This window comes from Gorilla gorilla, chromosome 4 (genome assembly GCF_029281585.2).
Source record: "Gorilla gorilla gorilla isolate KB3781 chromosome 4, NHGRI_mGorGor1-v2.1_pri, whole genome shotgun sequence".
In the NCBI taxonomy this organism is placed as follows: domain Eukaryota; kingdom Metazoa; phylum Chordata; class Mammalia; order Primates; family Hominidae; genus Gorilla; species Gorilla gorilla.
In genome coordinates, this window is record NC_073228.2 from 172857094 (window position 1) to 172882207 (window position 25114).

A 25114-nucleotide genomic window follows, 5' to 3' on the forward strand; every position below is an offset into this window, starting at 1 on the left:
TTGCTAGAAAAGTTTGAATTACAAAATATCCACAGATTACCCACAAGTACACATAATGAGTTGGTAATTTCACTGTTTGATGCAGATCCTTCAGGACTTCGTTCAATGATAAGAATAATTATAAGTCTTAACCCCAGTGTATAAAGGCAATAGAAACACCCAACTAAAATGCTTGAAAATACTTTGTTCCCTTAAGTTGGTTAAGTATAACTTGATAACTTGCCTATCAAACTCTCTTTTGAAAACACTTTATATGAGCTATGTTCAACGGATCACGAATTTTTGAGTAGCAGGCGTTGATGTGATTATGCTCTGATTTTAATTTCTTTCAAACAAGAGCTCTTTGTATATTTCATTAACCCCTTGGCTTAGCAATAAAGAGAAGCAAGAGACTGTGAGAGAAAGCAATGAGTTTCTCCATTCCCCACTCCAGTTGTCTGGGCAAGAAGAGTGGCTGATTTAAGAGGGAACAGCTATCTCTGCCTTACCAAAAGTAGGCCTTATAATTAGCAAACAGCAGTGAGAGTCATCCGAATTGGGAGCTCAAGATTGGGATGATGCAGACTCTGGTCAAGTCAACAGTAAGACTGACATAACTATGACAGAACATGTTAAAAACTGTTCATATCTTCCTTTCCATTTAGGAAATACTCTGGATCCCAGATCAGAGAAACTTATTCTGATAGGAGACTACCCTGAGTAGAGAGAAGTAGTAGATAAAGGCTAAAGTGGCCAAATCAACGCACAGAAGCAAGGGCACCACCTCACACCCACCAGGATGTCTATGCTAAAAATGAAAAGGACAATAACAAGTGTTGGCAAGGATGTGGACCAACTGAAACATGCGTACATTGCTGGTATGAATATAAATGGCGTGGCCATTGTGGAAAACAGTTTGGCAGTTCCTCAGAAAGTTAAATATAGAATTACCATGTGACCCAGTAATCCTGCTCCTATGTATATACCTAATACAACTGAAAACATAAATGCACACAGAAACTTGCATATCGTTGTTTACAGCAGCATTATTCATGACAGCCAAAAGGTGGAACATGCAATGGAATATTATTCAGCCATAAAAAGAAACGAAGTATTGATACATGCTGCATTACAGATGAATCTTGAAAACATGCTAAATGATAGAAGTCAGACATAAAAGGCCACATACTGCAGGATTCCATTTTTATGAAATACCCAGAATAGGCAAATCCATAGAGACAAAAAGTAGATTAGTATTTGCTGGGGGCTGGAGGAAGGTGGAGGGGGATGGGGAGAAATTGTTAATAGGTAGCAGATTTCTCTTTGGGGTGATGGGATGCTCTGGAATTAGACAGTGGTGATGGTCACACAACATAGTGCATAGACTAAAAAGCACTGAATGATATAATTTAAGATGGTGAATCTTATGTTAAACTATATCTCAAGAAAAAAGAAAGGAAAAAAGAAAGGGCCAGGGTTGCTAGAAAGAGAATGTCTCTAAACAGTGGGGCTTCCCCTTTTTAATTCAACTGGCCTGTAGACCCCAGCTCTGTTTCTGGGCCTGGAGAAGGATAGTGCTTATTGCTGCATTTTTTGATCATCAACAACAGTGTAAGCTTCCTTAGCTTCCCACTGCTCATACTTCTCTCTCTGAAGAAGCAGCCTTCTGTCCTTCACGGGATGAGAAGAACTCCTCCATGGTTCACAGGTTTCTGCGAGATGAAGCAGCACCAGAGATGCGGGGTCATGCTAAGGTTTCATAGAAGAACTTCAAGTATTCAGCAGCAGTGGGGGATTGCACAGCTTAAAGGTTTTCAGACCATTTGTGACAGCAACAGGAGACGACAATGCATTCCTGTTGTGCCCTGCTATGCGAAGCAGACCTTAATTTGAGACAGGGATGGGGGTTGGGAGGGGTGACTCCTGTAGGCTGGAGCTGCTGGTGAGATGAAAACCCTAAACGTGCAACTCGGGCACAGCTTCACTTGCTACTTCCTCACTGCCCAGGCTTTCCCTCGCACCTAGGAAAATCCTCTGAGTTGCTGCTTCAACAGACAGCAAAAAAGAACTTCTACTATTGTTACTTCAAAGACTTCTTCCAAGTGTAGTCCATGCAGGGAAAAAAAAAAAAAAAAAAAAAAAAAGAACTGAGATGATGTAGTTTATTTCCTAGAAATATTGGTATTTCAAGACCTGGGTGCACCATCCACACTTTCCAGGGCATTGCCTGACACACGGTAGGTATTCAATAGATGATTTTTACTGAAAGAAGGAGTGAATGAACATGTGTATATGAGTATTTACTATGTGATAGGTGCTGTACTAAGTTTTTACATCATTACCACATTTTAAATGCACAGAGGTGTACAGTGACTTGCCCAATGTCAAATAGCTTGTAAACTGCAGACCCAGGAGCCAAACCACAGCAAGCTCTTCCATCCTACAGGAAGCATTCTCTGCCTAATTAAGAAGAGTTAGTGGCCTACACTTCATGTTCCCATAGCACCCAGTGGGTCCTCCGATTTTAGCATCCACCAAGTCAGACTGTTAAGTTTGTGCTCACTTTTCATTCATTTCACCCACTACATTTAGTGAGCACTTAGACACAGTAACTGACTGTGTTTTGTGCATTGCTATATCTCTAGGGATACAACAGGCACAGTTCTTAGTATAATATATCACTCACTATGGACATATTGAATTAATGATTGAATTTATCACTTGATGAATGGGAGTCACACAGACTGAACAGGGAAGCCAGAGTATGAGAAGGATTTGATGATGGACAAAGAAGTAGGAGACAGTGTATGGAGGGAGACCCCTTCCCTACCCCCCAAAAGGTGCCTTATTTTTGTGCTTTGGTATAGGTAAAGAGGTGGTATTGCCTAGAGGGACTGTAACTAGCCAGGAATCACAAAGCAAATTAGGGGGCAGTAGGGTCTGGCAGTGAAACATCTGTACAGCACATTGTAAGCACCAGATAAAAGGCATGCATAGAAAAGCAAAGATCACAGCACTAGTTTTGCAGAAATGAAACATTCCTAAATTAACACAAGAAAGGAGGTGAGACTCGAGAATCAGATACACTGCAGAACATATAGATTCCCTTTGACATTGCTTTAAAAGCAAGTCAGTAGCTAAGTAAATAAGAATAAAATGCAAGAGAGAGAGCAACATTCTCTTTGGATATTTAAAATGTCTCCAGATCCATAATCCTATCCCTACACTTGGAGCAGATCAGAACTGAGAGGTAAGCTGCACATTTAGGAAGGCACGAAGAAAGCCATGAAAGGGTTGAGAATCACTTTCTCCTTGCCTTGCACCAAAAATACATTCCTTTTGGGCGCTGGAGACTGACTGTTCAGCAGAAAGCAACAGTGTCCCCCAGCCTACCATAAAGGGAGGCTTGCTCTTATCTCTCTTATCTTCCTTCATTGCTGAGCATGTTCTTGAGAGTATTATGAGCCCCATGTGTGTAAAATTAAAATCAAAAGTGATTTCTTCTTAGAGATAATTCTTCTCCTCCCTTTTCTGCACCCTTCCCCAGCACCCCTCTGCTCCAGAGCCCTCTCTCCAGGCCTGTGCCCCTACTCAGCAGCTGGGTGCCTGTATCAGACTGCCAAAAACACCATTTGCTTTCTATATTCTAGGCGCTTGCTACAGGGTGTCTACTCTGGCCACAGTAAAGACATACTAATTCTGACATTATTTTTACTGTCAAGTTCATGAATTTAAGGAGGATTCAAGTTCTGTTCGTAGACTGGAGAAGCAAAACCAAAACCTAAAAAACCCCACAACAATGCATAGCTGAAAAACATACTTCCCCACCTGGATGTCCTGCAGACGCCCCCAACTCAATAGGGCCAAAAGTGCACTCATTGACTCCTCTCTGGTTAACCACCTTCTCGAGCCTCCTCTGGATCCTCCTGCAACCATCCTCCTTATCCTGGTGAACAATGTCCCTCATCTACCCTACCGCTTCAGCTAAAACCCTCATATTCATTTTCCCCTTGACCTCTTCTCCCCCTTTCAAATCTGTCTCCAAGCTCTGCTGATTTTACCGCTGAAATGCCTTTTGAATCTAACCATTCATCCCATCTCTGCTACCCACTGTCCTAACACAGGCCCTTATTCCCATCTTTATTGGGGTCTCTGCCTTCAGTAGTCTCCAGAGGTCTTCACGGCAGACTGGAGGTTCCATCTGGAGACCTAGATGGAACCTACCCTTCCATCTAGCCTTATGTCCATCATCTCCCATGATCACTCCTTCAGTCCAGCTGGGCTGACCAAACTCCCCCGACTACAATGTCACTCCCTGAATAGGTTATGTGCTTTCATTTTGGGGGCCTTCATATACAATGCTGTCTTTTTTCTTTTTTTGGCTGGGATACTTGTTCCCCTCACTTCCCCAGCTGCTCTTCCCGCTGTGCTCTGGCAGACCAGGATGTAGCTGTAGGTCTATGATGGTCCTTAGCCCGTTTTCCTGCAAAGATGCATCGTCATATCCTCTTCTAGGTCCTGAGCAGCTCCAGAGCAGGAACTAGGTGACAGTCATCTCTGTCTCACAGCAACTTAGCATGGTGCCACAAGCATCGATTAGATTCTTGTGGAAGGAAGAAAGCAGGAGGAAGGAGGGGGAAAAAAAGAGAGAACCAAATGGAAGAAACTATGTCAAACTCTGCTCTGTCACTGCTCTCAAGATCCATTAATTGCCCCCAAACCTCAATTTGTTTCTTCTGATGCCCCTTGACTAAAATTCAAGCTAGAAAGGAGAAACTGATGAGGCTGAAAGCACAGGCTTAGCAGCAGACAAGCAAGGTTTGAAAACACACTCTCTGATGATGGGTGGTCTTGGATGGCTTCTTGAACCCCTCCAAGCCTCAGATTTCCTCATCCTTAAACAGAGAATCATAAGCTCATCTACATAGAGCTGTAATATCTGACCAGTGGGATGAGGTGTAAAACATTCTCATAACAAACCAGGCATAACGGAAGCATTCCAGAAATGCTAACTTTTGTTATTGTTTCTTATTACCATTTTTATGACCTTTTACTGAATAGAGTCCTCAAGCTCTAAGATAATCTCTGCCCTGGTGAAGCTGGTAATTTGATTAGGGTGACAGATCAGGTATGACAATAAAGAACATGGATTTCCTTAAACCAGCCACAACAGAAGTCAGGCATCACCGGCGGCGTAGCCATTCACACAGTAGTTACCTAGTTTGCCTTACAGACTTCTTCCAGTGTTGCTACCAAGTACTCAAAATAGCTTGTCCTTTTTGAGTATAAAAAGCAACATCATACCCGAGTCCCAGTACAGTAATACACATTAAATGCCACACAGCATTTTTGCCTCGGATAATAACAGCCATATTAAGTTGTTACAGACATTGCCTCTATCTCATCTCTGGAGGTGGTATAGGATTCTTCTGGAACGAATCACAGTCTGGGAAAGCAAACCCAGACCCCTTGCCCCATTGGTTCAGCTGCTTGGAAAAATTCCCCACTTAATTAAGATACTGTTCTTGAAATATGGAGTTTCAGATTAGACTAAGCAATGACCAGGCCAGAGCTTTGGGAGAGGCCCTTGGAAGTTGAGAGTGACGTCACAACCAGCATAGTATTGGACATTCAGTGGATGACTGAAAATCCTGGTTGACTGAATGGAGAGAATAGTCGGGCAGTTTCTTCGAGAAAAGTCAATAGCCTGTGAGGGGGCCAGGGCTACGGCAGGCAGGGCCATTACCTATGTTAGTCAAGACCTATGTCACATGAGCTTTCTGGGGGCAAATACAAATGTGTAGAGTTGGAAAAAAATACATTGGCCCCAGTATACAAAAAGTATAAAGTTAAAATTACAAGAAACAAAATAATAATTGTTTCTATTTTTCTGTATGCTACATCTAATGTGTGATCTAAGTGTAATTCACTACGTTCGACATGGTGGGGGAGGAGGCTCCTCCAAAATAAGAGGTCTCGGGGCTTTGACAGGTGCTAAGGTAACCAGAGGAAGTCAGCAGGAATCAACCTACATATTTACTGGAATTCGATGTTGCTTTGCTTAACTTTTGTTCTCTTAGGTTATGCCGTTAACGTCTCTCCTGCCCACCTTCCCCCAAAACAGCAAAGCTACATAAACAAGAAAGACCAACCAGTGACAGCAGTGGAGAACTGGAAATAATTATCTGAAATGTAGAGAGCGCTGTAATTTTTCAAACAGTCAGGAACAGAACATCAGAAATTCTCTACTTTCTTTCCACGAAGTCCAGCCTAGGGCCCTAGACTCCCTGCAGGATGCCGGGCGGCTTCTAATTGTCTGAAGATTTATTGTAGCGGTAAGGACAAGTGACATTAAGATACATAAACTGGCATTTGGGGTTGACGAATGATAGGCAACACACTTAAATCTGCTAGACAGAAACCTAAACTCTAAAGTGGGCAGAAGAGAAACAAAATACAAGGGTTCTGTAGTTCCCAGGGTGGGTTTGTGGTATTGTTTTTATTTGCTGTTGTTGGCTCTATCTTGGCCAAGAAATGCCACTATAAGCATTTGATCTTTACTAGGGAGGTGCTGGCCTTGCAACATGAGACTTGGACACTGGTTTCTGGGTATAGTTGAGCCATCTATTTTTTTTCCTGGCTGCTTTCCCTCCTCCCCATTTCTCCTCTAAGTAAATGTGATGGCTCCAGAAAGAGAGATAAAAGAAGAGGTGTGTAGGAAGAGGGGTGCGTTTTCTACAGTCAGCAACAGAACAGAATAGACACGTCCAGCAGGCCCTTTGCTGGGCCACACTGCCTGATGTTAAGGAGTCTCTTACTGTTCTTCCTACTTACTGCCCAAACGTAATTAAAGCAGAGTCACTCGACAGTTAGGAATGCAGCACTGTATCTCCTTATGCACAAATCCCCAAAGCCTGTGAGCTCTTTCTTGAGAGTGAACCTTGAGTTTTATTTGCCCATTATCAGTTATCTTATTTGTCCAAAACAAAATCTCATCTCACTTCCTCTGATGTCACTTTACCCAGTCTATCCACCCATCCATCCCATAATTATCCTATCTGACCAGCTTACCCAGGACAAAGTTGGCCTCTGTTTCTTTGCCACGATTGGGTCTGTGCCCAGATAATTGGTTCATTCATCAAATATCTATTCAGTGTCCATGGTGTGCCAAGCCCTGAGCTAGGTTATTGGAATGTGGTGAGCAGCAAGACCAACGTTGTGTCTGCCCTTATGAAATTTATAGTCAAATAAAATGCCAATTAATGTTAGGATTTGTTTAACCACTGCCCCCTTTGAACTGGATACTACGCAGCCTATAATAGCACTTTTTTTTTTTTTTGGCAACCATATAACACTTCACGTTGAGCTTGCTGCCAACTATAACATGTAGATTTCCTTTCTGAAGAGGAAGAATACACATGGAAAGACGCCATAGATATCACGGCGAGATCACATTCCACCCTTCCAGAAATTTCCATGTACCTGGCACACAATAGGCAGAAATATGTGTTGAATGAATTTGTTGGCACTATTTCTTTTATGTTTCGCATTTAGATTCAGCAGCATTCCAGCGTTCTGCTGTCTTATGGACCCTGGTTGGTTATCTGACATAACTTCTCTCTTACTGGCTTTTGTTTTATCTGAAAACGTCACTAGCAACCCGTCAAGATCTGCATCTAAATCACTGCAAAAAGGAGATGAAAAATTGAAGGTTGGCTGTACCAGGAAGTTCATGTCAACTTCTAAACTTGTTGTCAGAAGCAATAAAAGTAGACTTTGTGGGTCCTTCAGAACCGGAAAGGAAAAGGAAATCAAACATTCAAGGGATCAATTTAGATTCACGAAAAATAGGAAGGAAAGTGAAAGCCAACTGAATTAACTCTAGTTTGGTTCAAAAATACACTGCCATTTTTAAACATTTCTAGCCTTTTTTTTCTCCCCCCCTCTACAAGATACTGTGAGGCTGTATATAAAAGAGTAAATCAGAGCTGTGGGTGCTGAATCTTGATTCTCATATTTAAGTTTCCTCCTGCCCAGGAGTGACTCCAAGAAGGAAATGAATTCTCAGTGGGAGACGCTGTAGTTGATTAGCTTTTACCTTCCAGAGGAGGTGTCAATCATGTTAATTGGAATCAATAGACAGCTGTTCAGGGGCCCAGGATAATTAACCAAGTCATAAAGGGTAGAATTAGAGTTCCCTTTAAAAATTAAAAGGGATCCCACTGTTTGCTAACATTTTAAGCCACTTTGGCTACCTAAGACCTATTCTGATTTAAACTCACCGATCACAGAGCAGCCAACTTTTGTATGGGCAAAGAGCTATGCTCATCCTGTGGGAAAGTGGAAAATCCACCCTGCAGAAATGAGCTTTGAGTTTCCACTGCATTCCAAGGAGAGCCTAAATCTGTGGTTGTTAGGGCTTATGAGCCAGGTCGTTCTACAGCACTGGAGAGAGGGGGAGAGAGAGAAAGAAAGGAAGAGAGTGAAAGAGGGAACGGCAGAGAGAACACTAGCACTGTTGGCTCTCATCCATTTCAAGCTTGCACGCCTTGGTGTCCCCAAACCAACCTACAGAATCCATCATCTGCAACCCAGGTCTTCCCAGAAGGCAGCACAGAGAAAACTTCACAGGACCAGAAGGAAAGGCGATGTACTGAAGGCTAGTTACAATAACCGGACATCCCCAGTCCCCTTCAGAAAGATGCCCCCCTCCAGCCAGAGAACTTCTTCACAGAAATGCGTGTGCATTTTTATTTCCCCTTTAAAGCTTGAAAGGGAGCTCATATACCCCCATCCCACATTTGGTTAAAGACAGAGAGGGCTCCTTCACCCACATGGAAACATGAAAAGAAAATGAAATTCTGTCCCAAGGCTTGTGATTTTTTTCTTTCTTTTCCTGAGTCAATGAATGCCAGATGTTCTCACAAAACATCTTCATATCTACAGGACGGCCTGTGAAAGTACTATTTATTATTGCTCAGAGGTCATGAGGCCACAACAGATTTATAAGAAGGCTGTGGTCACTCTCAGTGTCTCCTATAGTTAGGAGATATTTGTGGCAAGAGTCAGGGAGGGCTCTTCTTTCTACATAATTTACTTCCCCAGGGCCAATTAGCTGGGTCAGGTTAAGAGCAGAGGTGGTTTTCCCCCTCAGGCAACAGAAAGCTTGTTAAAGGCAGTGAGGCCATGCAAGACTTCCCAACTGTCAGAAGAACAGGAGGGAGGGAGAATGTCAAAAAGAATATGGAGTGTGAGCACCAGCAAGCCTGTCTGTCAACAATGTGTAACATGTGGTAGGTCACATCCTCTTTGGCCTTGTCCCTGACAATGTCTCAGTCCCAATAAGCTATCATTCTGTTGCGGTCCTCTGAGGTTGAACTGGGTTTTAAGTGGTAGGAAGGTGGATTTCACTCCACGCTACCCAAGCTACCTCTCAGACCACTGCTGAAATACTGCATCATCACCTCTGTCTGGCGCCTGCAAATTCAATCGGCCTTTTCCTGGGGAGCACCCACCCTCCCTCACCCCACTCTGTTTCAAAGGATAGGCAGATGTTGCAGAGAACCACCGCCTCCAGGTAAACAGGCTGAAAGGCACCGATGCCCAAAGGAAAGTGGGCCACATTTGGTCTGGACATCAAAGAGGTTGAGCAATCGGCACCGGATGAACCACATCAGAACAAGACCTGGATTATGAGGGCCAAAGAAGAAGGTGTTATACCTGTAGGGTCTGCTGCTTCCTGTGCATGCTAATGCTCTTCTGAAATAAGCTCTGTAGCTAGAGTTGGGAGTTGGATTCCCTTTTCTAAGGATTTCAAACCAAACAAGACACTATTGATTCCAACCTGGCTCCAGAATAAATGAAGGGTCAATAGATGAGGCTGGGAAAACAGGTTTCCTTTCCTTTCTTCCACAAGGAAAACTCTGGTTGTGTCTGTGGCTCTAACTTTTAAGACATGAATTGAGTTCGGTAACTCGATTTTCATTTCTGCTTCTGGTCTAAACTTGGAGAAAGCTAACGTTCCCTCTTGCTTTGCTCATGCAGTTGCCTTTTTTTGTTTTGCCATTTCTTCCTCTCTAGGGGAGTTCTTTGGGCTACTAAGATTGCTTTGAATAATGTGCTAAGTATTTGTAGAAAAGAAACAGGGACCTTGGGTTCTGTCTTATATGATATAGTCTATATTTCAATGAATAGTTTCACCCTCTACTGGATTGCACAAACCGAAAATCTGGGAATCTTTCTAGATTACCCTCTCTCCTTTAAGCATTTACATCTGTTTAGTTTCCACCACTCACTGAATCCAACTCTATTCAACTCTGGAATTCCCCGCCCCCTTCTTTTCATTCACTCCCTGTTACAGGTGAATTATGTCCCCCCAAAAGATTATGTTGTAGCCCAAAGCCCTGGTTCCTGTGAATGTGACCTTATTTCAAAATAGGGAACAGGTGCCGTGGCTCATGCCTATAATCTCTGCACTTTGGGAGGCTGAGGTGGGCAGATCACCTCAGGTCAGGAGTTTTAGACCAGCCTGGCCAACGTGGTGAAACCCCATCTCTACTAAAAAAATACAAAAATTAGCCAGGCCTGGTGGCACACGCCTGTAATCCCAGCTACTCGGGAAGCTGAGGCAGGAGAATCTCTTGAACCCGGGAGGCAGAGGTTGCAGTGAGCCAACATCATGCCACTGCACTCCAGCCTGGTTGACAGAGTGAGACTCTCTCTCAAGAAAAGAAAAAAAAATAGGGTCTATGCAGATGAAGTCAAATTGAGGCTATTAGTGTGGGCCTTAATCCAACATGACTGGTGTTCCAATAAGAGGAGGAAAGTGCCATATGAAGAGAGAGACACTAAAAAAAAAAAAAAAAAAAAAAAGGTGGCAATGTGAAGATAGAAGCAGAGATTGGGATGATGCGGCCACAAACCAAAGAATACTGGGGGTGGGCTACCAGAAGCTGGGAGAGGCAAGGAAAGATCCTTCCCTAGAGGCTTTGGAGAGAGCCTGGCCCTGTCCACACCTGGATTTTGGACTTCTATCCTGCAGAACTGTGAGAGAATACATTTCCATTGCTTTTAACCACCCAGTTTGTGGTGATTTGTTTCTGCAGCCCTAGGAAACTATTACACCCCTCTTGTCCAGGCAATTCAGGTCTCTGTCTCCTTTGTTTTCTCCTCCGATACATCCTCTCCCTCATGGCCAAAGTGATCTTCCTAAAACGCAACCCTAAGTCCCTCCCCTTCTTACGAGTTTATAATTATTTCAAAGTAAAGTCCAAGCTCCTTAATATTACAAACGCCAGTCCCACTCCAACCCGTCTGCCTCTCCTACAGGGAATCCTTTACCCCAGGCATGCGGAACGACGTCTGCCAGGCTCTCTTGGGCTCTGAATATTTGCTTTTCCTACGCTTAGAATACTTCAAGCCCCTGTTTGCCTAACTCCTACACATCCTCCAAGGTACAGCTCAAGGTCTATCTCCTTCTGAAGGCCTCCCTGGAAACCCCTGGCCTAGGGGTCCCATTTTCTGAGTACACAATGCACACATTTGTTCTAGTTCTTCCCACATTGAACAGGTATCATGGAATTTTCCAGATCTTGAATTCTTGGCGGTCAGAGGCTGCTCTGTGGCCCTCATGCCTAGCATATGGGCTGGAAAATGGTAGGAAATTAGTAAATTCTTGTTAAACAGATGACTTTATAAAAACAAATGATTGGATCACTGGTAAACTTCAATATGGTTGTTGCTCAACTGGTAAAGGAGACCATCAGTTTTGGGGAAGAAAGGAGTAGCCCAGTCAATAAACAAGTTTCATGAGGATGCCAGCCATGAGACAAGTGACCCTCTAGGTACCATTGATATAGCTGCGAATAAGACCAAGTCCCTGCTTTCTGGAACTTTCTATTGTAGATTAGAAAGATGGATAGTAATCATGTAAATATTTTAGGAGATACGCGGTAATAGAAACAAAACACAGTAATACAACAGAGAATGACTGGTTAGGAAAGGCCTCTCTGGGAGGTGACATTTGAGATTAGAGTTGAATGATGTGCAAAGTTGAAAGCGGGACACTCAGGCCAAGCTTGAGCAAAGGGCCGGAGGCAGGGACATCTTGACCTATTCAAGTAACAGCAAAAAGGCCAGGAAGAGGCCAAGGCTTAGGGAGAGAGTTGGGCAAAGGTATGAAAGAAGTTGGAGAAGGCCGGGCGCAGTGGCTCACGCCTGTAATCCCAGCACTTTGGGAGGCCAAGGCGGGTGGATCACAGGTCAAGAGATCGAGACCATCCTGGCCAACATGGTGAAACCCCATCTCTACTAAAAATACAAAAATTAGCTGGGTGTGGTAGCTGTAGTGCCAGCTACTCGGGAGGCTGAGGCAGAGAATGGTTTGAACCCGGGAGGCGGTGGTTGCAGTGAGCCAAGATTGCACCACTGCACTCCAGCCTGGCGACAGAGTGAAACTCTGTCTCGGAGAAAAAAAAAAAAAAGAAAGAAAAAAGAAAAAGAAGGAAGTTGGAGAAGTAGACAGTGTTCAAAACAGGGAGGGCTGTGTTGGCCATCATACGAAATTAAGAATTTTATTCTACATACAATGGTAAACCAGAGAAGACAGGCTTGAGCAAGAGGCATAACATGATCTGACTTTGGTTCTCAAAAGACCACCCTGGCTTGTCCTTGAATATAGATTACAGAGGGGCAGAGTGGAGTCTGGGAGTCTGGTTAGGCAGGTTTTGTAGAAGTCCAGGAACAAGATGAAGGGGCTCGGAGGAGGCAGTGGAGTGGGGGTATAAAATCTTCTCCTCTCAGGTAAAAGCATTATGCAGAAGGGAGGTCTCAGTAGGTTTGGAACCTTTGCTATTAGCAGTCAAACCCTCATTTTTTCATAAGCTCAGTGGATGAGGACAGGGTGCCGACTTGATTCACAGGCCTTGTGGATTCTTGGCTGGGCAGGTTTCCCAGCAAGAAAAATTGTAGAGTACAAAAGATTCCTCAATTATTATGCCAGTTTTTGTTCCTTCTGCAGTCCATTAAATATATATGTTTATGCATACTTACATGACCATCTGCTGCCTTCCCAAACCACCTTTGCAGAGACCCAGGCATAATTGATTTGTCTTTTCAATGAACATTGTTGAGTGATTTTGACACCACATTGCCATCGATAGGTTTGACTTACAAATTATTTAGTGCTTATAACGGATCGTTGGCCACCTCCCAGACATTCATAGCTGGCAATCTCTTAAAAAAAAAAGATTAAATGAAGTTTGTAGTGACTTCAGCATTAAATGCTGGCTTCCAGGATTCATGCCTATTTGAGGCAGAATTCCTACTGTTCCTGCAGCTGTGGATTTCATGGTTTCTACTTTATAATCACTTTAAGAGACAAGGGAGCAGATTGGCAGAGCTGATGGTGCCCTGTGGCTGACTTCACAGTCCCATGGAGGAAAAGAGAGCCCTAGCAGGGGAGGTGGCCCAGGGCCACAGAAAGAATACTCTTACAGAGTCCAAACGCTCACATGTTCTTCTTGACTATGCCCCCCACAAGCTGTGTGACCCTGCTGGGTCTCTTAACCTCTCTGAGCCTCATTTTCTCAGCTGTAAAGTAAGAAAATGCTATCTGCCTTACCTGTCTCCATAATGACAAGAGCAGGCATGTTGAAAGTGAAATAAATGGTGTCAATATATTTTCTGATATATTTCACTTTTTGTGGTAAGCAAGATCTTCCGTCTATGTCTTATCTGCCATTAAGGCCACATTGAGGTTTGATATTCCAAGAAAGGGATGGGTAGCTCCCACATGTGACCTAGGGAAGTTGAGAAGGAGGGTCTAACATAGTGATAAGTTATCTTAAACGAGAAGGGAAAACCATGCTCTTCTGGACCACAGGGGAGAAACTCAGAGTGGATGAGACTTAGGGGAGAGGGGAAGATGTCCAATTCCCCCACAACCCTGAGCTGAGGTCTGGAAAGATGGGTCAAAGAAACTGGGAAGAGGCTGTACAAAGTCCCTTCCCTTTTCTGGAAACCCGCTTTGCTTAGTGGCCTGGCATCAGCATGGGGCAGCCAGGTGAGCCCAGAAATGCTGGTATGGTGAGGTTAAGCAGAGAGAATCCAGGAATAGAGTGCAAAAGCAGCGTCTGAAAGTTCCCATAAGCTCCCAGAGGGGGATGTAGAGGGTGGCTAAGAATAGGGAGTCAGAGGCTCTACTAGGAAGCAGGCGTGCGAGGACCTCTCAGTAGAAGCAGAGAAAGGGATATGCTGGGGTCTGGACACGGCACTGGCCGAATGTAGGTGGAACCCAAGGGCAGAAGGTGGAGTAGGGTTATCATGACTCCCCACGGTGCCAGAAGAAGGGACCACAGCACCCTCGGCCACAGACTGAGGTGAGAAAGGATGTACCAGCACATGATAAGGCTCACACTCCACACTCCACCCTGCTGTGTGGGGCGACCTCTGTGACTTCTTGGTTAAGAAAATGAGGAGTGCCCCTGAAATGCTGAGCATTCACCCCAAAAAGGCCACTTAGCAAAAAGACACAGCTTTCTTTTATGGGGAAGGTTTAGAGTTTTCTCCCTTCCCTTTTGGCTCATAGAGGCTTAAGATCAAGATGAAATCAGCTATAGAAAATACCCAGGGACCCTGGTTGCTTGCCCCAGCGTGTAGTGAGTTATTAAACAATCGACCCCACCCTGTAAGGTATAAAGCATGGAATTTCCTACAGTGTCAAATGAGACGAGCGCTATTGCAGATGCAGGGACTGCTGTGTTCTTGCACGGAAGGTCTTCTCACGTGACTTCTCAAATGTTCTGCCTATTAAAAGCTACCATCAGACCGCTTCTCCCTGAGCCTTGTGACATCCACTGTGTTAATGCCATGCGGCAAAGTGCAGATGCAAATACCATCACAGCCTTTCTCCCCACTAGTATTCCAACACCGATTCTTTGTCCACCTGCTTGCTTACTGTGCTGCTTAGGGTTCCGGGAGGGCCACCAAACAAGGGAAGCCAGGAAGCTGAGTATGGTTTCCATTGGAAAGGCTGAGTTAGAAAGAAACTAGATCTAAAAGGTAAGAACGCAGGTCAAGGAGGCAAGAGCGGCTCAGGACACATTTGGAGGGATATTTGGGAGAAGCTGGGGAACAGGGGCCTGCTGCCTGACATACGAGATATAGAAAAAATTCAGAGAAAGCTTGTTGTGTTTTATGAATGAAATCCTGCACTTTAAGTTTTGAGAAGCTGTTTTAAATATTGAGATCATGTCACAGTGTCAAAAGCATTCCTTGTGGCTGCTGGTCTGTGGTTCTGTCTGAATGCTTTCCTGTGAGGGGACAGGATGTGAAGCAGTTTGGCTTTCTATGGATTCCATTCATTTATAATCTGTTTCCTACTCTGGATATACCACACCTTGGTAAGTAAGTCCTCTACTTCTTTCTCCTTTGATGAAATCTAAATGGAAGGCTGAGATCAGAAGAAAGTATAAGATACCTCAGGTCTGGAAAATGCATCTCTCAGGAGAAGGACTTCCTACTGCTCTAGAGAGTATCAAGGAAGAGCAACAGAATATTCCAGGCCAGGAAGCCACCATTTTGGGCACCTTTGCACAAACCAAACATAGTAAGGATGTTGCAGTGTCCAAAGCCAGGGACCCAAATGCTGGAGAGTTTGCCAAGGGAGCTGAGGAGAAGCCCTGAGTTGGAGGGTTTATTTTCAAGCATGAGCTCCAAGAACACTTGCTTTCATCCTTCAGCTGGTGCCAAGGGAGCTAATCGCCAGCTCTAGGCATCCTTTGACTCCTTGGTAAAGAGTCACTGTCAGAATCCTCCTGACAAACAGAAGCCTGCAATTTCTTTGGCCGTGAAGACCAAAAGAGAAGACCACAGAGATTCTATGGAAGACACCAAGTGAAAAAATGCACTGTCCCCCCTCTAGGAGCAAAGCGGGGCAGAGACAGGGAGCTCACCGTTCACACATACTCCAGAATGAGGATAACAACAAAAGCTGCATTCTTTATGCACCAGGCACTGTCCCAGGCTCTTTGTAAGCCTTACCCATTCAATCCTACAGCACAGCCTGCCAGGTGGGAGTAGGATCCCCACTTTATCCAGACATCAAGTCGTTTACCTGAGTTGCACTGCCAGAAAGTAGAAGGGCAGTGATTTGAACCCAATGCTCTCAGTCCCAAAGCCCCTTATCCATGTCTACACTGTAGAAGCCTCAAACGGGCCTCTTCCAGCCCACACGTGTAATTAGCATGCCCAGCACAACATTAAAAATAAATTTTTAAAATGGTTGCCAACATTTTAAAGATGTGAGATTTCACCTTTAAAAACTAAATGTCTGACTTGGCTTAAAATAAAATGAAAAGGCCTGAGTCTACCAGTCCCATGTTGCCACGAGGCCCAGCAGGTTGAAGGCTGAGGAGGAGCTGCCCTTTGAAGGGGAACAGACTCCATTTGGCTGGGGCTATGGTCTGAATGTTTGAGTTCCCCTCAAATTCATATATTGAAATTCTAATGCCCAAAGTGATATGTTAAGAGGCGGGGCCTTTGGGAGATGATTAGGTCATGAGGCAGAGCCTTTTTGAATGAGATTAGTGCCCTTATAAAAAGAGACCCTAGAGAGCTCTTTCATCCTTTGTTGGCCATGTGAGGACACAGAAAGAAGCCAGCCATCTGCAGCCCAGAATAATGGCCCTCCCCAGAACCTGACCACACTGGCATCCTGATCTGGAACTTCCAGTCTCTAGAACTGTTTGAAATAGGCCACGCGCAGTGGCTCATGGCTGTAATCCCAGCTCTTTGGGAGGCCAAGGCCAGTGAATCATCTGAAGTCAGGAGCTCAAGACCAGCTTGGTCAACACGGTGAAACCCCGTCTCTACTAAAAATACAAAGATTAGCTGGGCGTGGTGGCACACACACCTGTAGTCCCAGCTACTTGGGAGGCTGAGGCAGGAGAATCACTTGAACCCAGGAGGTAGAGGTTGCAGTGAGCCAAGATCGCACCATTGTACTCCAGCCTGGGTGACAGAGCAAGACTCCATCTCAAACAAACAAACAAACAAACAAACAAAAAACACTGAGAAATAAATTTCGTTGCTTATGAACTACCCAGTCTATATCAGCCCAAATGGACTAAGACAGCTGCTTCAGTCACTCAGGTAACCTGCACAGCACTGCGGGCATGTGAGTTTTCTAGTCTTGTGTATTGCTTTATGTCACCACTTCCCTGGAGATGAGCTGCAACTGGGGTGTGAACGTCATTAGCTGGGAGTCTGCATCAGGCTCTATGTCTCTTCTTCTCTATTGCACCAAGTGACACAGGGTTAGCCCCTGCTCCTGGGGGAATTTCAGCCTAAGGCTGACCAGGAGCAGAGCTCAGGCAGAGAAGTTATATGAACAACAGGATGAGAGAGTGCTCATTGTGCTGAGTGGAGCAGTGTCCATACCGGGTCTGAGTCCACTTGAAGCTGGGTTTAGAAAAATGAATGGCTGTCCAAGTGCCTCTGGGAAAATCATGGCCCCTCTAGCTGTCTGCTCATGCTGAATCTCTTTTCCAATCTAAATGGGACCTTTAGTGGTATCCACAGGGGCTGTGGGGTCAGAGTCAACAGGACTCAAGTCCTGTGCAGTTGCTTCCTAAGCTGGGTGTTTTTGAGCAACTTTGTCACCTCCCTGCACCCTGGTTTCCTTATTGCAAAGCATGAATATAAATAGAATCTACCTTGTTGGGATGCTGTGGGTGTTCAATGAAATAATCCACTAGCATGGTTCTAGAATAAATATTTAATAAACAGAAGCAATACTTACATTTTCCCATGAATGTTTTCTTCCTGGCTGACTTAGAGGGATTTTCAACTTAGCCAGGGTGGAAAATGACCCTTTACTATGGTGTCACTGGGCTCTCTTCAGCAGTTTGGTCCAAGGGACCAGGGAGAGTGAAGCTCTGACCGATGTCTCTCTGTGCTGGAAGATGCTGTGCAGGTGGCTGGATGTTGACTAGAGGCCTTCCCTGGACCAGAACACAGGTTTGCTTGCCCCTCAGGTCTGTATTCACTCTTCATAATTCTCCCCCCAATCAGCCATAACTATGAACGCTATTCTTAGGCAGAGGCCCAATAGCTGCCCCTCGGCTCCCTACAATCCACCCATGGTTCTGATCGCAAAGCATCTTGTTATCACCCAAGGCGAGGACTGGTGGAGAGACACACCTGCGTGGCACCTAATGCCTGGCCCATCTCTACCTGACCTTACTACAAGGGCTCTAACTGAGCCATGCCCAGTTAGACGCAGGGAAGGTCCAGGCTAGCTTTGTGTCTGTTGTATAAGCCATGCACGATGCAGTGCAAGGATGCATGAGGGCCTGGACTAGGACAACGATGAAGCCAGCATCGCTAGGATGCTTCCAGCCCTTCCTGGGAAAATGCTGGATCATCATTCATCTCAGATCATGACGGATACCCTGAGAAACAACCCCCTCCCCTCCAGCTGGAGGTGAAGATCATGATGATAGAATCATTCCCCACCCCAATCCCTACCCTCTGGGGCCAGAAAGGGAACCAGAGAGACTGAGTCTATCCCACTGCCTTGGGGACAGTTAGAATTTACACCACCCCAATCGTGAGGTCAGGAGATCGAGACCATCCTGGCTAACATGGTGAAACCCCATCTCTACTGAAAACACAAAAAATTAGACGGGTGTGGTGGTGGGCGCCTGCAGTCCCAGCTACTCGGGAGGCTGAGACAGGAGAATGGTGTGAACCCAGGAGGCAGAGCTGGCAGTGAGCCAAGATCACGCCACTGCACTCCAGCCTGGGTGACAGAGCGAGACTCTGTCTCAACAAATAAATAAATAAATAAATAAATAAAAAATAAAGAATTTATATCACCCCAGAAAGAACTCCAGACAGTTAATTTGACAGGCATTCACCACTCACCCTTCTAAGCAGAATCTCTAGTGACATAAGATAAATCTACCCCATTTGTTTAGTGCTTATTAAGGCTTTGGGTGCCACATGAATGCTACATAGACACCCAGGAATAGACCTGGTAATGACTTAATCCTTCTCCTTACCTTCATAGTGTAGGCAAGGACTCATAATCTTTGAGTCCCCGCCTTGGCCCTGGAAGGCCTGGCCTCTGCCTCCTTCTCTGATTTTATCTGTCCACTTCCTCTGTCCTCACTCACTGTGCTCCAGGTGACTTTCTGCCCCTTCCACTTTCCACGCCTGTCCTATCTTCTTGCTCCTGCCGTTAGATACTAGTGTATCATCCTATTGCATTGTCTTCCTATTTTACACTTTCTGGAAACGATTTCATTTACTCATGTGTTTGGTTTGTATGATCTCTCTCTCCTCAAAACAGTGTAAATTCCATAAGAGCACAGATTCTGCCTGTTAGGTTTCTTTACCCATAAGTCCCCCTGGCTCAGAGTTGGGTCCAGTAAGTGGTTGTGACCATCATTTCCCCCTTCATGTTCCTTCCCTGCCTTTCCCATATGGAGAAATTCTCAAAGTAGCTGGGGAAGAAAAAGACCTTTAACCAAGAATGACAGGAATGTCCAAGAAGGTGAACAGCACCAGCAAGAGGCTGTGTGTGCAAGTGTGTATAAACCTGTTCAAAATCAAGCCTTTTCTAAGATGTTTCTCACATTTTGTAATAGAAACTGTTCTTGTTTGAACTGTTTTTGAAATGTACCTGTTGGTGCATTTGGGTGCATTTGCTGGTCTGCCAAGCTTAACCATGAAGCTTGGATAAATTAGCACATTGTCAGCTGTAAATACCTAGAGGGACGAAGTTTGTAATAAGTGCCAATTGAGCCCCCGTGCCAGCCCTGCACAGAGGACCATGACTGGCCTTAATGCCGGCTGCATGAGGGTCAGTGCATGATTCAGGGCAGACTTTGAGGGTCAGTCCTGAATTCGTCAGTTATTTGCTTTGATTGCTTCTTACAGGCTTGCCCCTTGATAGCCATGAGACCCAGCGCTGGAAGGAGGGGCTGGAAGTTTCCTTCCTACCAGGACCAGATGATCCCATTCAGCATTCCTTCTCTTAAATGTCTCTACCTCTTCAATCCTTCCCACATTCCCTCGATTCTCTTGTGGCTGACAGGAAGGGTAGGGACAGATTTCCTGGAACTGAGGCTCCCAAGCCCTGCTGCTTTCTGACCCGCCTCGTGGGCACACCCCTCTGGTCTTTACACCCTGCTGGGGATTACTCGCTCCACAATCTATTCCACCTGTGGCCACAATTGACTTCCTCCTGTGTGCGTGAGTGAGAAACAGGGAGATCCTAGTGAAAGTTTTATGTGTGTGATGCGGACACCATAAATCAGGACCCCGGCAGTATTTAAATCTGTGAAATGCAAAGGGAATTTAAATAACAAGTCAGCCACACAGGCAGGTGGCCCCTGAAGCTCCGGAATGTTCATCTTGCGCTAACAGCTTGCACATTTATATTATGGTACGAGAAGCACTGAGCAGAAGGAGTGGAAGGTGTTAACAACTACTGCAAAATATTTCTTTAAGGATACATTTCCTCCATTTCCTCTCAACATAAATTCTGACAACACAAATGCCGTATTTATGCATGAAATCATGTATCTGGGAGGACTGCTTTTAATTTATAGAATGATTTGAAAAAGCAGTCCTTTAATCTATACCGGGAGTAGTTGGTTAATATGATGTAATTAGCAGGGTAAATTATTTTCAAAAGGGAAGGGCTTAAGGCCTGAAACCAGCCCATTACAAATGAACACCTTTCCATTCTGCTTGGTGCCAGAAAATTGGATTCTGTTGCTCTCCTTTAAACAGATAAACAGATGCTCTTTCTGGGATTATTAAAACCCTGTGACCCACCTCTGACTTCCTGAAAGGACTCTAACTGAAGTCGGGAGGGGAGGCAAGGGACAGAACAAACATTCTTTGCCTGCTTGAAGAATTCTTGGCTCCGAGCCACTGCCTCTTAATTCTTTGGGTGGTTGAAATGGAAACTTGTCTTCTCTGATTTAGTCCAATAAAAGCAATGGCGGTCACATTGGTGAATGCCCACTATGTGTGAGGCCCTATAATATGCCAGTATTTTTAGATATGATCTTATTTGCCACTCCCAAGACCCAGCATGAGTATTGTCCTTTTTCTTTTTTCCTTACAGAGATGGAAACTGAGGCCAGGGATGTAAAATGACTTGTTTTAGGTTACATAGCTGGAAACTAACAGAGCCAAAATTTGAACCCAGGTTCTTCTGCTGCCAAATTGCACACACTTCACATGCAATAACTGGCTGTATGACGAGTGTTACGGCTTCCCGTGCCATAAGTCTCTTGTGACTGCAGCTACAAGAAAGGTCAGTCCGGCTCTTCTCTGTGCATCTTCTGTCCCGAGACACTGGGTTTCCTTCAATATTGATTCAATTCTAGGGGCACTATGTTCTAGGGATTTGCTGTTGATGAATCCTTTTGAATATTTCATATAGACTCCCAGAACATTACACCTATGAGGGACCAAAGAGATTTTCCAGCCCGACCTCCTCATTTTAATGAAAGGGAAATAAGAGCTTCAGAGGACTTTTCCCTGGCAGTTTCGAAACTAGAACCCAGCCTAATTGCTTGCCTTGACACAAAGAGTTCTGACCTTTCATTCCCACTATTTAATTTTATCCTCAAAACTTTGCCTTTGAGGAAGGTATGGAAATTATTACTATGGTCCTTGAAGAACCAGAAGCACAGAGGAGCCAAGTTCATATGGTTAAACAGTCATATGTCATATTAGTGGAAAGGTGCAAAGCGAAACCTGCAGATACCACCTAAAATGCTCAGAGGATTCCTTAGAGAATCTTAGATGTGCATATAAAGTAAGACTAGTGCCCTTTTCAAACCTGCTTCAAACACAGTCACTGCTGCCCTCCAACTGTCTGATGAACATTCAGTATTCATCTTGGTGGCAGCTACCGTCTAGTGTATCACACAGCCTACTAGAATAAAAAAAAGAATGATAGAAGAAATATTCCCCATCTGATGCCAAATGGTTAATATGGAAGCCATCACACAGAGCAGAGCCCAAGGTCCATGTCAAAGTCCTTGTAAATCCATTCCCCTCCACTTGGGCGGCTCCTCTGAAGTGTTTGTAGAGTTGAGCCCACGTCCTGGTGTCCCCAGAAGTTCTATACTTGTCTCTCTGGGGAATGAATGGGAGGAGCCTGGCCATCAAGACAATCCTCTTTTAAACTTGACCTTTGTCTTCGTCACATCAGACATCCTGCTCATTGCTAAGGAATGTGAAGGCCCTGTCACCCTCCCAAAGGCATCCTTGGGTCCTGGGAGCACTGCCATTCCCATGCCACTGTGGGGCAACGAGGGCAAGATCTCTGCAAATCCTCCCAGATAGCCCATTCCATAGGAGCTGGAAGGCTTCTTCCCAACATAGCATGCACCCCTGCTCCTCTGTCCCTTCAGCAAAGAGGGAGGAACAGAGGGTGAGGGAGACCTTTATGATTCCATCAAGGCTACTTTAAAGTAACATGTTTGAGTAGAAAATTAGGTATCATACATATAGTCTCTTAAATATCTCTTAATGGCTGCCATCCTTGTGCCAGGTACTATGTTTCATGAACTTCATCACATTTGTTACTAGCAAAAAGTGTGCAAGGCAGGTGTCATTCCAGTTGACAGATGAGGAAACAGCCTCAGAGAGGTGCGGTAACCTGGCCCAAGCTCACAAAGCTAGTAAATGGCAAATCCAGGACTCAAACACAGTCTAACTAAAATAATGCAAATACAACCATAGCTGGCACTAAAATGTAAAAACCATTTTTAAGCAGTCTGGAATTTGTTAAATTATATTCTGACTGCAGTGGTACCATTGCAGTGCTACCATTACATTTCTCCAGTCCCAAGCCCAGGGTCAATCCTATCTTCCCCTTTAGTATGAGGTAATATAGACAGTAAGTGGGGAAAATTATTTTTGGTAAACTAGGACCATCTGAATCCTTCAAAAGATAATCACACCAAAATTAACATCACAGCCCAAAATGGGCAAAGAACAAGAGGAGGCAATCTGCAAAATAAGAAATTCAAATGGCCAACATATGCATGAAAAAACGCTCAACTTGCATGACCAAAAAAAGTGCAAATTAAATCAACCCCCATTCCCTGTGCCTTGAAACCTAGAAAAATAATTAATAATAACAATGATAATTCCCAGTGTTGGACAACATATGAAGAAGTAATCAATCCTCATACCCTGCTAGTGGAAGTTTACTTTGCTCCATTTTTTTAGAAGGCAATTTGGTACTATATAGCAAAAGCATTAACATTCTCCACTCCCTTTGACCGGCATGTAAAGTTTTCACCCAAGGAAATCATCATGGTATACTCAAATATTTTTTTAAAAAGGATATTAATTGAAATGTTGCTTACAATATAATACAAGTCTTAAAATCATCTGAATTGTCCAACAAAAGGCAGAGATTAATAAATTATGGTACATTTATATAATGACCTACTTGGCTGAACTTAAGAAATGATTTTGTGGAAGACAATTTAATGACATGGAAAAACATTCATGATATATTGCTAAGGCAACACCACGATCCCTTTCCTGAAAAAAAAAAAAAAAAAAAAGACAAGACATACATGCCTAAAGAAGAACAAACACACAATATTGGTAATAAAACTAATTGTGATTATTATTCGCTTCCTGTTAGTCATTTTCAAAAATTTCCACCATGACATCTTTGTTTATTCTTATATTCTTAAAAAGGTAAAGAATGATGGACGAATTGGCCGGGTACAGTGGCTCATGTTTGTAATCCCAGCACTTTGGGAGGCTGAGGTGGGTGGATCACCTGAGGTTAGGAGTTTGGGACCAGCCTGGCTAACATGTTAAAATCCTGTCTCTACTAAAAATACAAAAATTAGGCATGGTGGCACATAACGTAGTCCCAGCTACTCAGGAGGCTGAGGCAGGAGAATTGCTTGAACCTGGGAAGCAGAAGTTGCAGTGAGCAGAGATCACACCATTGCACTTCAGCCTGGCCATCTCAGCGAGACTCCACCTCAAAAAAAAAAAAATAAAACAACAAAAAAAAAGAATGAAGAATAATTACCCCACATAGGCAGTGTGGTTCCTGGGACAATCCATCCATCTCTATGCCTCCACGGCAAAAGGCTAGGAGGCTGAGAAGTGGATGCTGCAAGTTTGATTCTCAGTCCAATGCTGATGTTGCGGAGCCTCTGAATGAGCCTTTTGCAGCTCATAAACCTCCTGCTACTTGGGCATCCTGACTTATGCCGTGACTAGTGACCTAAAGATACTTGGGGAGATATTCCAGTTGGGTTAAAATTTGAGACATCAGAGGAGTGAAATGGAGGGTGTTTCAAGCAGCACCACACAGAGCATCAAGACACAGGCTCTGACAGCTGACACTTTCTGTCCCTTGTGCCTTCCTATGTCTGCAGGCTTCCCAGCCTCCAGCTCAAAATAGCTGCTCTGCTATGCACAGCAAAGAAAAAGAGACAGGCTTAGGCCAGCGGCTGCTAACGCTCAGGGCATCAAACTGGGCTGGAACACTTGAGGAAAATTATTTAGTTATGATAATTATTAGCTGCTTTTAATCACAATAATGAACTAATACAGCAGTACTTATGCTTGGGAAAGTCAAAGAGGATCCATTAAAAATCTAATTAAAAGCCAGTCCTTAAGAAGAATCATGGCTTATTTATCTCTCTATTAGGTAATATAAACTAGTGAACTGTGCAGCTTGGAAATTTTCCACCAGTCAAGCTGATAAGCACTATTCCCCTCTCAGTTGTAAAAGTACAATAAATCTGCTGTAAGGGAACTCTCACTATGTTTTAAGAAGACAGATGAGGGAAGAAAAAAGAGAGGAAGAGAAGGAAAAAAATGTTAATATAACATTTCTTCACTTATATCTTGCCATTTTCCAAAAAACATATGAAACAAGTATAGAGAAATGTATGAAGAGCAGTCTGTTGGTAAATAGACTTTGGGAAATAGACTGGTTAAGAATTTTTCACCCGTTAGCCAGGTATTGAGCTGGGTGCTGAGGTAAAGAGACTAAGTATAGGAGAATAATGTAGATCACTAAGACGAAGCCTGGGGCCAAGTCAGAACACCATGTTGATCA

General features: G+C 44.2%; 1 protein-coding gene across 1 annotated transcript in view; it reads right to left on the reverse strand.

The window, feature by feature from the left end:
- Nucleotides 1-25114, reverse strand: part of SLIT3 (slit guidance ligand 3) — a 636316-nt gene that overhangs the window by 378688 nt on the left and 232514 nt on the right. The gene's annotated exons all lie outside the window — the stretch shown is intronic.